This window comes from Xyrauchen texanus, chromosome 22 (genome assembly GCF_025860055.1).
Source record: "Xyrauchen texanus isolate HMW12.3.18 chromosome 22, RBS_HiC_50CHRs, whole genome shotgun sequence".
Taxonomy (NCBI): domain Eukaryota; kingdom Metazoa; phylum Chordata; class Actinopteri; order Cypriniformes; family Catostomidae; genus Xyrauchen; species Xyrauchen texanus.
Window position 1 is genome coordinate 27,059,434 of NC_068297.1, and position 6,581 is coordinate 27,066,014.

The following is a 6,581-nucleotide window of genomic DNA, read 5'->3' on the forward strand; positions in this document are numbered from 1 at the left end:
ATCGTTTAAACACAACGACTCAAAATTGCTATCACTTGTTTCTAATGATGTGAAAACATGATTCTGAGGTAGAATGAATCTCTCAATGGCTTTGATTTTCCATTTGCTCAACATTGAGTATACTGTAATGTGTTTTTCTTTTAGAGTGTTCATGTCTTTAAATATTCAGTATGCATGTCACTGAATATTCATACATTCACTACTGTATTATTTGCAGTATTTACAGTATACAATATTTGCTGTACAACAGTTTGTCCCAATTGTTTACACATGTTTGCTGAATCTTTTGCCCATTGTCCCAAAACTCTAAATGCAAAACCAAACACAAACCTCTACAAATCTCTAGCAAAAGCAAACACTCAATTTAAAACTGTTTTATCTCTTTTCAAAATTATTTTTTTGGCATCAAAAAGCGTCATATGACTAGATCAGTCTACCAACCAAAAGAACACTGATGTGCTCACAAAACACTACTATGAATATCCCATCAGTAGGTTTATGCCTTTTGCATTGTCAGTGTTGCACTGTAGCCAGTTGTAAAAGATACAGTCATACAGTACCTACTCAAGTATACATAAACACACAAATGCAATACAGTACCAAAACATTGTCTTTTATTTCCAAAAAGCAGTATGTTTGAACGTTTGTGTTTTATATGGAACACTTTCCTTAACCAACAGGAGAAAATCAGGAAAAACTTTCAGGACGATAAAGGGTTTTGTGTAAAAAAAAATTAACTGGCTCAGAAAAAAAGAGAACATATAACACCAGTTTTAGCAGCATTGCACTGGCTTCCAATACAATTTAGAATAGATTTTCTCCTTACGTAGAAAGCTCATAATGCGGCCTTTGCAAATTATGCGTCAAAACTGTGAAACAGACTACCATTAGATATTAGGGAAGCTAGTACACTTAATATTTTAAGAAAGTTAAAAAAGTATATTTTTACTCTGGCATTTAATTAGTTACTCTGAATTGTGTTTTTTAATAAATTGTCTTCTATATGTATTAGCATTTTTTTATTATATGTGTTTTAGCTGATTACTTTTATTATGTTTTTCCTTCATATGTTTTAGTATTTTATTCTGTATGTGTTGCATTTAATTTATTTGTATCTCTTATGTTTGATGCACATGTTTTGTATTGAATGCTGCTGTTGATATTTGACTATATCATTTGTATGTAAAGCACTTTGAACTGCAAACCGGCACAGAAGTAAGATGGATTACCAGCAGATATGTCGGACTGCAGAATACTACAGTATACATAGAGCAGTGTGTAGATGTAGGTAACTTACCAGTTCACATTTCTGAATGTACGGATGATAGATGCAACCACGTAGTGGCTTAAATTGGGCTGAACTCTTTGCCCAGCCTCCCTCAAACTTAATCCATGGTTGAGAACATGGTCAACCAATGTGGCCCTGATCTCATCTGAGACAACTGTCCTTCCTCGTCCTCGTCCTCCTTTCACTCCGTTTGCTCTTGCTTCACCATTGACTTCCATTTTCCTCCAGAACAGGAGAGCTCATTTGTGGCCTTTTATAGTGCTAAAGCGAATATTCAGCAACCAGTGTTTACACCTGTGAGGAGTGGGTGTTGCCAATTGGTGTATAGAACTTGGCATTGTGATTGGTGTTGCTTTCCAAAGTGACTAAAGAGATTTAAATTTTGAATGCTGTGCCTAATGTAGAGAACTGTGTGTAGTGTTTTGCAAAAAAGTGTGATATAGTGTTGAAAACTGATTGGGGCGACTGTGGCTGTTGGTAGGGCGAGTCGGCCACAACTCGCAGGGTTGGTGGTTCGAATCCCGGCCCACACGACTCCACATGCCGAAGTGTCCTTGGGCAAGACGCTGAACCCCAAGTTGCTCCCAATGGCAGGCTAGCACCTTGCATGGCAGCTCTGCCACCATTGGTGTATGAATGTGTGTGTGTGTGAGAATGGGTGAATGAGTCGCAGTGTAAAGCACTTTGAATACCGTTAATGTTAAAAAGGCGCTATATAAGTGCAGACCATTTACCATTGTAAAGCAGGAATTGTGCTTGCAATTTTGCAGTCTTGGTTGAGGGATTTTGTACATGAGTTTCAGGTTTTGGTGATTGCATTTCAAGTTCCAGTATTATTGTGTAAACTACTGGGAAAATCTGTAATGTAAGTTGTAATCACCATACTTATTTTTTTTACAGCAATTGCAAAATGTACTTACTATATACATTAAAACAAATTGTGTAACTACATGCCCTGGACTGTGTTCTCTATTTGTATGAAGTGTCTAATGAATCCTCTATAGTGTTTACATATTGACTGGCTGTGTATATATCTATGATCTGAAAGCATTGTTTGATTTTGTGCACAGATTAAATGGTTTTGAGGCGACTGTTTGATTTTGCCAGAAGTGTCAGTGGTTTGCGAATGTAGTTTGAAGATTTGGTTTTGTGTAGAAAGTTGTGAGAAAATGGGTGATAGTTTCAAAAAATGTAAGTATGTGATCGCATGTGTAATGGGTACTTTTTGTTCTGATCTTGGTAGTAGATCTAATTTAGTGACCTGAACAGCCGCACATACCATCATCCCTTTATTTAGGTAAAAGCAATCTGGTGAATGACTCTATGGCTTTTTCACTGTATAGGAAAAATCTCTATTTCTGGGACAAGACTAAGCAAACACTCATTCTGAGCATGATGAAATATAAAGAGAACAGAAGCAAATTTCCCTCCTTTTTTTGTGCGGTCACTGTTTCCATTCATTTTATGCCCAGTGCCGCCCATTGGCCTGGTTTTATTGCTGGGCAATGTGGTAAACCATGTGAACCTACCTGACAGCAGTCAGACAGTTCTGAGCTAAGAAATTAAATAAGCAGCGGATAAAATATTGGCCATCTGGAGGACATTTATTCTGCAATCAGAATATAAAGTACAGTTAAATGTCTAGAAAGTATATTTCATCCTCTTTATATATGCCTATTTTATTCCATGGACCAGAGCGCCCCCTTGATATCACATGACCAGCAGAAAACTACTCACTTTGGTATTTGGTACACCTCTTACTATTCCTTTCCTATTGCAGATAAAAATAATCATGGATGACAAATATGCCTGAGAGTAGGGTATTTCTACAAACATTTGTTTTGCATTGTGCTGCATCCACACTGATAGGTGTCAGTATGAAGTCAAAGACCACAATGAAACATATTTCTCTTTTTATCGTACTTCCTATGAATGAGTTTCCATCATAGTGCTCATGAGCGTGCAACGGACTGAAGATTTTAACAGAAAAATTACTTAATTCCAGGTTGTTTCTCACCATCTTATGCCTTCAGACAACTTGGAATATGACGGACAAGTCACATGGACACTATTATTATATTTTGGGTCCTTTTTTAAGGTTTAAAGTAAAACACCATCCACTGCCACTGTATGGAATAGACAGAGGGGAATCTTCATAAAAATCTCCTTTTGTGTTTGGTTAAGAAAAAAGTAATATGTATTTGGACCAACATGAAAATGAGTTAATTAAGTCATTTTTGCATGAACAATTCCTTTCAGAACAATTTGTTTCCAACCATGGAGTTGAGTGATTTTAAAGCATTTGGGAATGGGCCGGAAGTATATTGCAGCAATCAAACTGCTCCCTTGGGTGGGGCAGGAGCAGTCTTCCACTGAAGTTAGAGACAAAATTGCAGTATATTACCAAATCTGGAAGACAAAGAATAGGAAGGCACAAAACAGCAAAAAAACATGTATTACATAAGATGTTGAAAGAGGCAACAGTTTGTATCATACACATTAAGTGTTGTCAAAAACACAGTGGAAGGAATTTACTAAAGACTACTGAAATATTTTTTTAACCAAAAAAATAAATAAAATAAATGTGCCTCACGTGGTAACATCTAAATTAAATGGTTTGATTCAAGTAAAAAAATTAATAAATAAGAATGAATTATTTAATAAAGATAATCACCTGATGTATTGCACTACTGTGACATTTCACATAGATGTGCCTTCACGTGATTGAAGTAATGTGGCTTTACCTGTTCCCAGTGTGTAGGCAGAAACTATGATTGCGGCTGCTTTTCCCCCCATTATGTTGTTTCAAGATGATGTCATGGTGAAACTTCAAAGCAACTTCATTGCGTAAATCAGATGTGTAGAAATATTTTTTTGTTCTTCCATGTATATACAGTGGCCTCTGGGAAGTATTTGGATGTTTAGGCCCACTTAAAAATGTTTGAATTTCATTGGATTTGATAACACTTTATATTAGGTGTCTTTAATTACTACCTGTATGTACTTATCAAATGTATGTAATATAAAAATTCAGCATTTTATATTGTGCACATTTGTGTTTTCACCTTTCATTTAAAGTACCTGCATGTAATAACATCTTTAATTACACTGTTGACCCTTGCCTAATCTTTTTTCTAATGTAAATAATACTACAAAGTCAACACATTGTAGCTAAAGGGAAAGTTCATCCAAAAACAAAAACAATCTCTCATAATTTAGTCACCTTCATACCATCCCAGATGTGTATGACTTTCTTCTGCTGAACACACAAAAAACAATTTTTAGTTTAATATTTTTAGCTCTGTAGGTTCTCACAATGCAAGTGAATGGTGGCCAGAACTTTGAAGCTCCAAAATGGACATAAAGAGCAGCATAATAGTGGTTGCATACACCGGTGGTTAAATCCATGTCTTCAAAAGTGATCTGATAGGTGTGGGTGAGTAACAGATCAATATTTAAGTCTACTATATATACACAATCTTTTTATTTTACTATAAAAAATACTATATTCTACTCCTTGCCCAGTGGGTGGCGATATGCATGAAGAATGTGAATCATCACAAACAAACAAAAGTGAAAGTGGAGATTAACCTCACCCACACCTATCATATTACTTATTAATTAGCAAGCCTGCTGGAGTCACTAAGCACACCCAGGATTTGAACTCGCGACTCCAGGGGTGGTAGTCAGCATCTTTGTTTGCTGAGCCACCCAGGCCCCCTTTTTATATCACTTCTGAAGACATAGATTTAACAACGGGTCATATGGATTACTTTCATGCTGCCTTTTATGTGCTTTTTGGATCTTCAAAGTTCTGGCCACCATTCTCTTGCATAGAATGGACTTTAGATAGTTGAAGCTGAGATATTTTTCTACAACTCTTGGTTTGTGTTCTACAGAAGAATGTCACATATAGTGTATGGTATGAGGGGGAGTGAATGATGTGAGAATTCATATTTTTGTGTGAATTCTTCCCTTTAAAGGCACGCAATATAAACTGGGTCCGATAACCAAACTGTCAAAATATCAAGCGATATCTGTCAATAATTGCAGCTACATCTTTTCTCAGATCTAACTTTATTTTTGTTAGCTATTTTTACAATTACTTTTAATTAACTTGTCCCTAGGTGATTTTAATTGGATGCTTAATGTCAAATTCCCCTCTAGTTCACACAGGTGTCCTAGCAGAATAACTTTTAGTTCATCACATTAACAGATTTTATATAGGTGCCCTTTAGAGAAATCCACAGCTCAAACAAGCTTTAAACCTGCATTATTCCTTTTTTATCTATGTTTTACTTCTTAGAATGTAAAGACATACTTAAAATATCTTTACAGCAAAAACGTAAACACACCAACATTTCAACTTCAGTAGACGACAGCATTTAGTAACAACCTAAAAGGCGTTTATGCTATATGAAATGCATTATGTTTTGCAGGTTAGATTGATCTGGTATGTTTCAAAGGTGAGTTTATTGTTATTGCGCTGAATGATAAAGGCTTTGTTAAAGCCATAGTATTGTAATCTGAAGACAGATTACTACTATTAAGTCAACATGCCACAGAGTGATGCGAGTTTCGCAGTCTTGGCCATAATGTGTTGAACAAGAATGTAGTTTGCCATCATAAATCTTCCTTTCCTCATCTTTGGTTTGTTTTGGAGGTTATTCACTCTACTGTTTGAGTTAGGCTTTGAAAGTTCTGCCTCTTTTGTCTCAGAAAATGCTTAGAGTTTTGAAAAATATGTTTCAAAACAGCTTAACAAAGACTTGCTTAAAAGTTTTCATATTATTGAGAAGTCTAAAGGTTTCATGGGTGAATGCTACAGTATATTTAATCTTCTATTCCATCAATGTCAAATTTATATAATGGTCTACAGCTTAAATTTAGTGATAAAGGTTAGAGTACGTGACTTACAAATTGTAGTCCACTGATGGATAGGTTTCATCTGATCTGTTAGTAATCCTGCTGGTTTCAGTTTAGATCCATATACTGTATGTTCTATTTAACTTGTCATATCTTAACTTAAAATCAGATTCCATTGATTTTGCCAAGATTTCAATACAAGGACGAAATTGATTCGATTTATTTACCCTTTGAAAATAGGTGGTGGTACGAAGTTGACTTTTTGTAGCTGATTAACATTATTTTTACTTGTCCATTGCTTCACGAGAACTCCCTTCATACATTACCATTACCCAGATCCAACAATGGTAATTTACAGTGTAAACAGGTATTTTTAGCTATTTATTTGAAAACAGTGGCAGTGCATTTCACTTTCCAACACTCACAT